The sequence below is a fragment of the Saccopteryx bilineata genome, chromosome 1 (assembly GCF_036850765.1).
Source record: "Saccopteryx bilineata isolate mSacBil1 chromosome 1, mSacBil1_pri_phased_curated, whole genome shotgun sequence".
Classification (NCBI taxonomy): domain Eukaryota; kingdom Metazoa; phylum Chordata; class Mammalia; order Chiroptera; family Emballonuridae; genus Saccopteryx; species Saccopteryx bilineata.
Genome location: NC_089490.1, coordinates 97,662,626 through 97,671,845, shown reverse-complemented (window position 1 = coordinate 97,671,845; position 9,220 = coordinate 97,662,626). Strand labels below are relative to the sequence as shown.

The window sequence follows — 9,220 nt, the reverse complement described above, 5'->3', positions numbered from 1 at the left end:
AGAGATATACAAGAAAACATAGAAAGGCAATTTAGGGAGCTCAGAAAACAACTCAAAGAACACAAAGAATATATTACCAAGGAAATTAAAACTATAAAACAAATCAAACATAGATGAAAAACTCAATTCACGAACTGAAAAACGAGGTTAACAAGCTTAGCTAATAGAACAGGCCAGATAGAAGGTAGGATTAGTGAAATAGAAGACAAGCAACTTGAGGCACAACAAAGAGAAGAAAAAAGAGACTCAAAAATTAAAAAAAAAAATGAGAAAGCCCTACAGGAATTGTCTGACTCCATCAAAAAGAATAACAATAAGAATAATAGGTATATCAGAGGGAGAAGAGAGAGAAAATGGAATGGAGAACATATTCAAACAAATAATAGATGAGAACTTTCCAAGCCTGTGGAAAGAACTAAAGCCTCAAATTCAAGAAGCAAACAGAACTCCGAGTTTTCTTAACCCTAACAAACCTATTCCAAGGCACATCATAATGAAATTGGCACAAACCAACGACAAAGAAAAAATTCTCAAGGCAGCCAGGGAAAAGAAGAATATAACATATAAAGGAAGGCCCATTAGCCCTAGCCAGTTGGCTCAGCGGTAGAGTGTCAGCCTAGCGTGCGGAGGACCCGAGTTTGATTCCCGGCCAGGGCACATAGGAGAAGCACCCATTTGCTTCTCCACCCCTCCGCCGCACCTTCCTCTCTGTCTCTCTCTTCCCCTCCTGCAGCCAAGGCTCCATTGGAGCAAAGATGGTCCGGGCGCTGGGGATGGCTCTATGGCCTCTGACCCAGGCACTAGAGTGGCTCTGGTCGCAACATGGCGACGCTCAGGATGGGCAGAGCATCGCCCCCTGGTGGGCAGAGCGTCGCCCCATGGTGGGCGTGCCGGGTGGATACTGGTCGGGCGCATGCGGGAGTCTGTCTGACTGTCTCTCCCTGTTTCCAGCTTCAGAAAAATGCAAAAAAAAAAAAAAAAAAAAAGGAAGGCCCATTAGATTATCATCAGATTTCTCAACAGAAACTCTATAAGCTAGAAGAGAGTGGACCCCAATATTTAAAGTCCTGAATGAGAGGAACTTTCAGCCATGAATACTATACCCATCAAAGCTATCCTTCAAATATGAAGGAGAAATAAAAACATTCACAGATACAGAAAAGATGAGGGAATTTATCATCAGAACCCCCCACTCCAAGAATTACTAAAGGGGGTTTTCCAACCAGATACCCAGATACAAAGAACAGAACAAAACAAAACCATAAGTAAAAGCTCCACCAAGAACACAATAAAAACAAATTTAAACTGTGACAACAAAAACAAAAAAAAAGGGGGGAAGAGGATAAGATTAACAGTAGCAAAGGACGATGGAGTGCAAAAGTACTCATAAGATAGTGCACTACAATGAACAGGGTAGAAACCCTTTTCATTACTTAATGGTATCCACCCTTGAAAAAACCACCACAGAAGCACATGATTTAAAACAGATAGCAACAGAGGAAAGAAGTATGGAGTACAACCAAACAAAAACAAAGGATAGAAAAACAAAAGAGAAGAACCAAACAAGACAGAAAACTAACAGAAAGCAATGTATAAAATGGCAATAGGGAACCCACAAGTGTCAATAATTACACTAAATGTAAATGGATTAAACTCACCAATAAAAAGGCACAGAGTAGCAGAATGGATTAAAAAAGAAAATCCAACTGTATGCTGCCTACAAGAAACTCATCTAGTCTGACCTGTGGTGGCACAGTGGATAAAGTGTCGACCTGGAATGCTGAGGTCGCCGGTTCAAAACCCTGGGATTACCTGGTCAAGGCACATATGGGAGTTGATGCTTCCTGCTCCTCCCCTCTTCTCTCTCTCTCTCTCTCTCTCTCTCTCTCTCTCCTCCTTCTCTCCTCTCTAAAATGAATAAATAAAGTCTTAAAAAAAAGTCTCAACTCTTAGTTGCAGCATTCTAAAAAAAAAAAACTCATCTAAGCAACAAGGATAAAAACAAATTCAAAGTGAAAGGCTGGAAAACAATACTCCAAGCAAATAACATCCAAAAAAAAAAAGCAGGCATAGCAATACTTATATCTAATAATGCTGACTACAAGACAGCAAAAGTACTCAGAGACAAAAATGGTCATTTCATAATGATTAAAGGGACGCTGAATCAAGAAGACATAACAATTCTTAATATATATGCACCAAACCCAGGAGCACCAAAATATATAAGACAGCTACTTATTGACCTTAAAACAAAAACTGACAAAGATACAATCATACTTGGAGACCTCAATACACCACTGACAGCTCTAGATCAGTCATCCAAACAGAGAATCAATAAAGATATATTGACCTTAAACAAAAAACTAGAGCACCTGGATATGATAGACATCTACGGGACATTTCATCCCAAAGTGACTGAGTATACATTTTTCTCCAGTGTACATGGATCATTCTCAAGAATTGACCATATGTTGGGCCACAAAAACAACATCAGCAAATTCAGAAAAATCGAAGTTGTACCAAGCATATTTTCTGATCATAAAGCCTTGAAACTAGAATTCAACTGCAAAAAAGAGGAAAAAAATCCCACAAAAATGTGGAAACTAAACAACATACTTTTAAAAAATGAATGGGTCAAAGAAGAAATAAGTGCAGAGATCAAAAGATATATACAGACAAATGAAAATGACAATACGACATATCAGAATCTATGAGATGCAGGAAAAGCAGTGATAAGAGGGAAGTTCATATCACTTCAAGCCTATATGAACAAACAAGAAAGAGCCCAAGTGAACCACTTAACTTCACACCTTAAGGAACTGGAAAAAGAAGAACAAAGACAACCCAAAACCAGCCAAAGAAAGGAGATAATAAAAATCAGAGCAGAAATAAATGAAATAGATAACAGAAAAACTATAGAAAAAATTAATAGAACAAGGAGCTGGTTCTTTGAAAAGATCAACAAAATTGACAAACCCTTGGCAAGACTTACCAAGGAAAAAAAGAGAAAGGACTCATATAAACAAAATTCAAAATGAAAAGAGAAAACACCACGGATATCATAGATATACAAAGAATTATTGTAGAATACTATGAAAAACTCTATGCCACTAAATTCAACAATCTAGAATAAATGGATAAATTCCTAGAACAATACAACCTTCCTAGACTGAAGTCAAGAAATAGCAGAAAGCCTAAACAGACTAATTAGTAGGGAAGAAATAGAAAAAAACTATTCAAAACCTCTCCAAAAATAAAAGTCCAGGCCCAGATGGTTATACCAGCGAATTTTATCAAACATTCAAAGAAGACTTGGTTCCTATTCTACTCAAAGTCTTCCAAAAAATTGAAGAAGAAGCAATACTTCCAAACACATTTTATGAGGCCAACATAACCCTCATACCAAAACTGGGCAAGGATAGCACAAAAAAAGAAAACTACAGACCAATATCTCTAATGAATACAGATGCTAAAATACTATCAAATTGAATACAACAACATATTAAAAAAATAATACATCATGATCAAGTGGGATTCATCCCAGAATCTCAAGGATGGTTCAACATACGTAAAATGATTAATGTAATACACCATATCAACAAAACAAAGAACAAAAACCACATGATCTTATCAATAGATGCAGAAAAGGCATTCAATAAAATACAACACAATTTTATGTTTAAGACTCTCAACAAAATGGGTATAGAAGGAAAATATCTCAACATGATAAAGGCCATATATGATAAACCATCAGCTAACATCATATTAAATGGCACAAAACTGAAGGCTTTCCCCCTTAAATCAGGAACAAGACAGGGTTGTCTACTCTCTCCACTCTTATTTAATGTGGTGCTAGAGGTTCTAGTCAGAGCAATCAGACAAAACAAAGAAATAAAAGGCATCCATATTGGAAAAGAAGAAGTAAAGGTATCACTTTTTGCATATGATATGATCCTATACATTAAAAACCCCAAAGAATCTACAAAAAGACTATTAGAAACAATAAGCCAATACAGTAAGGTCGCAGGATACAAAATTAACATACAGAAGTCCATAGCCTTTCTATATGTCAACAATGAAACATTTGAGAATGAACTCAAAAAAATAATCCCCTTCATGACTGCAACAACAACAACAAAAAATACCTAGGAATAAACATAACAAAGAATGTAAAGGACCTATATAATGAAAACTACAAAGCACTGTTAAGGGAAATTGAAAAAGATACAATGAGATGGAAGAATATTCCTTGTTCTTGGATAGGAAGAATAAATATAATCAAGATGGCCACATTACCCAAAGCAATATACAAATTTAATGCAATTCCCATCAAAATTCCAATGACAATTTTTTTTAAAGATTATACTTCTGCTTTAATAGAATAACATTTGAAAATACACAGCTGTCCAGGAGAAAGGTTAAAGTGGTATGAGGTCCATAACTGTGCTTTAATCTGGGTCTGAAGTTTGTCATTGTAACAGCAATCATACTTCTAAACAAGCCATGTCCAGTAGCGCTGCAAACACATCCAGTGGTAACATTAGAGCTATACACTTTACACTGTAACATGTCAAATACTCTCTAATTCACTGTGTGTTTCATCTGTTTTTTTTTTATTATTATTAAAAAGGGGTGTATCTATAGTTCACAATCAGAGTCAGGTTCCTTAAGACTTAGTTATGAAATGTTCTCTGCCAATTTGCTTCTCAAACTGATTTAAAAAAAAATAAAAACAGTATAATTTATTCTTTAAAACAATTTTATAAATCTGGGGAATCTAGTTAATTTCATAATGATGTTAGTTGTATATGATACAAAGGAAATGCTAATATTTTCTAGGACAATAGTATAGGTATAATAGGCTTTAATAATTCATGAGAAAAAAAGGTGGTAAAATTTAAACTTCTGTTTCAGATGTTCTAAAATCTCTATAAAACATTTGTCCCAAAATTAATCATTTAATTGTGGTACACAAATGTACTGAATGCATTGCCTGGTGTCAAGGTGGGAAACCCTCTCTTCTATATAATGAAATTATCTTCTGGTCCATCTTGACCCAAATCTTGGTTGTCTGAGGGCACAGGCTTCAAGTTGTAATAAAAAGCTTCATCATTATCTCCTAGTTGGTATTCATGTGCCAGTCCAGTGAAATAGTCACTCCCAAAGCCACTTCCAGATCCTGAGACATCGCCAGAGCCTGATCCAGAATGGTCCTCAGAAAGAGGAAAGACATCATCCAAGTTCTGGAATCTTGTCATTGAAAAAGTGTCAGTCCTTGGAGAGAGGATTCTGTTTGATTCACCTGGAAATAGGTGGAACATTGGTCCCTTCTCATCAATGCAGTTGGCAGAATTACTGTCAGGATTACAGCGGACCTGCTGGTACCTGGATCTTTGAATAGGGAAACCTTGAACAGACTCCAAAACCAGGATGAGGATGAGAGCCAGGACCAGCCTACTGCACTGGAGAAGCACCCGCATCGTGACCAGCTCACTTCAACTCCACTTGGCACGCCAACACCCCGATTAGGAAATGTAGAGGGTACTCTCTGTCCCTTTTAGAAAGGGTTCTAAAACCTCAGACCCTGCCCAGAACAATGTCACAGTTTCCACATGGGCTGCTTCTCTGGGCCTTCTTTCTCCTTTCCACCTCTAGAAGGAGAACATGATTTGGATTTCTCATTTACTGACTTTTCCATGGCTCCAGTCCCAGAGGAGGAGGTGATCAGAACCCAGACTCCTGGCTCCTTGCTCCACAGCTCTCCCTCCAATGACAATTTTTAAAGAAATGGAACAAAAAATCATCAGATTTATATAGAACTATAAAAAACCCCAAATAGCCAAAAAATTCTAAAGAAAAAGAATGAAGCTGGGGGCATTACAATACCTGACTTCAAACTATATTATAGAGCCAGGACAATCAAAACAGCATGGTACTGGCAGAAAAATAGACACTCAGACCAATGGAACAGAATAGAAAGTCCAGAAATAAAACTACATATATATGGTCAAATAATTTTTGATAAAGGGGCCAACAACACACAATGGAGAAAAGAAAGCCTCTTCAACAAATGGTGCTGGGAAAACTGGAAAGTTACATGCAAGAGAATGAAACTTGACTTCAGTTTGTCCTCTTGTACTAAAATTAATTCAAAATGGATCAAAGACCTAAATATAAGACCTGAAACAATAAAGTATATAGAAGAAGACATAGGTTCTAAACTCATGGACCTTGGTTTTAAAGAGCATTTTATGAATTTGACTCCAAAGGCAAGGGAAGTGAAGGCAAAAATAAATGAATGGGACTACATCAGACTAAGAAGTTTTTTCTCAGCAAGAGAGACTGACAACAAAATAAACAGACAGCCAACTAAATGGGAAATGATATTTTCAAACAACATATTGGATAAGGGCCTAATATCCAAAATATACAAAGAACTCATAAAACTCAACAACAAACAAACAAACAATCCAATATAAAAATGGGAAGAGGACATGAACAGACAGTTCTCCCAGGAAGAAATACAAATGGCTAACAGATATATGAAAAGATGCTCATCTTCATTAGTTATTAGAGAAATGCAAATCAAAACGGCAATGAGGTACCACCTCACACCTGTTGGATTAGCTATTATTAACAAGACAGGTAATAGCAAATGTTGGAGAGGCTGTGGAGAAAAAGGAACCCTCATTCACTGTTGGTGAGAATGTAAAGTAGTACAACCATTATGGAAGAAAGTATGGTAGTTCCTCAAAATACTGAAAATAGAACTACCTTATGACCCAGCTATCCCTCTACTGGGTATATACCCCCAAAACTCAGAGACATTGATACGTAAAGACACATGCAGCCCCATGTTCACTGCAGCATTGTTCACAGTGGCCAAGACATGGAAACAACCAAAAAGCCCTTCAATAGAAGACTGGATAAAGAAGATGTGGCACATATACACTATGGAATACTACTCAGCCATAAGAAATGATGACATTGGATCATTTACAACAAAATGGTGGGATCTTGATAACATTATACGGAATGAAATAAGTAAATTAGAAAAAACTAAGAACTGCATTATTCCAAACGTAGGTGGGACATAAAAATGAGACTAAGAGACATGGACAAGAGTGTGGTGGCTACAGGGTGGGGGGGGGAGAGGGGGAGGGGAGGTGGAGGGGCACAAAAAACACTAGATAGAAGGTGACGGAGGACAATCTGACTTTGGGTGATGAGTATGCAACATAATTGATCGACAAGATAACCGGGACATGTTTTCTTTGAACATATGTACCCTGATTTATTGATGTCGCCCTAGTAAAATTAATTTTAAAAAATCTAAAATAAATAAATAAATAAAATAAAATAAAATACAAGCCTATAGGAAGACATCCAGATAAAAGGTCTAGGTGCATTCTGACTTAAGAAAAAAATATCAAGCCACCAATTAGTGTCCAGAGAAACTACAGAATAAAGTTGGTGCAGCTAATTATTTCAAATTTGGTGGGTAATAATCAATCTTATACAAATATAATTTATAGTTTTAAGTAAACAAACATCATTTAACAAACATCATTTAATTGCATTTAAGATGCAATTTTTAGTTATAAATATTTATGATTGCAAGGATACAAGTCAACAGTCCTTGGAATCTTTACAAAAAAACCTTTGTATATCACCAGAAAGCTCTTTGCCTTTTGTAGCAAACAGTCTGAGAAACTCAACTTCATAATAACAAGCTACAGAATAAGTATAAACTTATGATAGCTTATATGTAAATATTCATAATTGTTTTTCTTTAAAAAGATCTGTTTAATTTTGTTTGAATTAATTTTGTTCAAATTCTCTTTCATTTTGCTGCAGAACCCTTTTTTATTATAACTCTTAACATTCCACAAACTTGTTCTTCCAATAATGTATCATCTGGGCTTCTGCTTATAAGCAATGCTTTTAATGGGCCTCTTCCAGTCCCAATCCCTTCTTGTGGCTTGCTTCAATAATAATTTGTAGCCTGACCAGTGGTGGCGTAGTGGATAGAGCATCAACCCAGAACACTTAGGTCGCCAGTCAAAACCTAATGTCACCAGCGTGAGCGTGGGCATCCCGGCTTGAGCTCAAGGTCACTGGTTTAAGTGATGAATCATTGACATGATCCCACGGTCACAAGTTTGAGCCCAAAGGTCACTGGCTTCAAGCTCAAGGTAGTGGTTTGAGCAAGGGGTCACTGGCTTGGCTTGAGAGGTCCCCCAACCCCTAGTCAATGCACATCTGAGAAGCAAATGCACAATTAAAGTGAAAAAACTATGAGTTGTTGCTTCTCCTTCTCTCTTCCTCTCTCTCAAAAAAAATAAAAATTAAAAATAGAATTCATGAAAAAATACACACTGATACTCATTAAAAAATAGTAATAATTTGTAGCCAGTGTTGAATTAAAGAACACAGGGTTTTGAGGTTTTTCTCCTCACTAAAAACCAGAAAGAGGAAAGATAAATTGCAAATAGGAAAATGAATTCTTTAGATCTGGATTATGAAAGAGTCAAGATAAGAGAATGTTTCTGGTTGAGACCCCTCCTGGACGGTTGGCATTCCTCAGTGTACTCCCTTGAGTCCTTTGTGAACTCTCCACATATTCACTCTTTCCCTCAGATTCAGCAAGTCTCCCTGTATGCTAGTGACACCCAAATCCCCATCACCAGTCTAGACTTCTTACCTGAAGCTTGGGCCCATAGACCTAAGTGCCTACTGGTGACTGGAGGTGGGGGCAACCAATCAGCCTTTGGTCCCATTGCCCAGGTTCTGAAGCTTACATAGCTTCTACCTGCACCCCTAAGAACAAACTTTTCTTATGATAGACTCTGGGAGCAATACCAGTACTTATGGAGTAAGTATGATAATCTGATTGAGATTGATGTTTCTTATCCATTCTAGGAAAACTGTAATGGTTCTGTGCTTTAAAAGCTAACAGTTTAGTGGCTGTTTCTTAAAAGATAAAGCAGTATAGTGATCAGTTTTTTATAATTGATGAAATGACAGCATAAGCTTACTCAGAAACCTGAATTTGAACTGCAGATCTTCTTTTTGTGGTTTCCATACCTGTAAATTGGGGAGAAAATCACCACTGTTGTGATGTTGTGAGGATTAAGTGAATTAGCCCATCAATAGCACCTGGTTTGTTGCTCACAGGGTTCATTTGAGAATGGGTATTCAAATGAGAAAATGTATACAA

General features: G+C 36.9%; 1 pseudogene; it reads right to left on the bottom strand.

Annotated features, from left to right (window-relative positions):
* Window positions 1–4,428: 4,428 nt before the first annotated feature.
* Window positions 4,429–5,509, bottom strand: LOC136319982 (serglycin pseudogene; annotated as a pseudogene).
* Window positions 5,510–9,220: the final 3,711 nt, after the last annotated feature.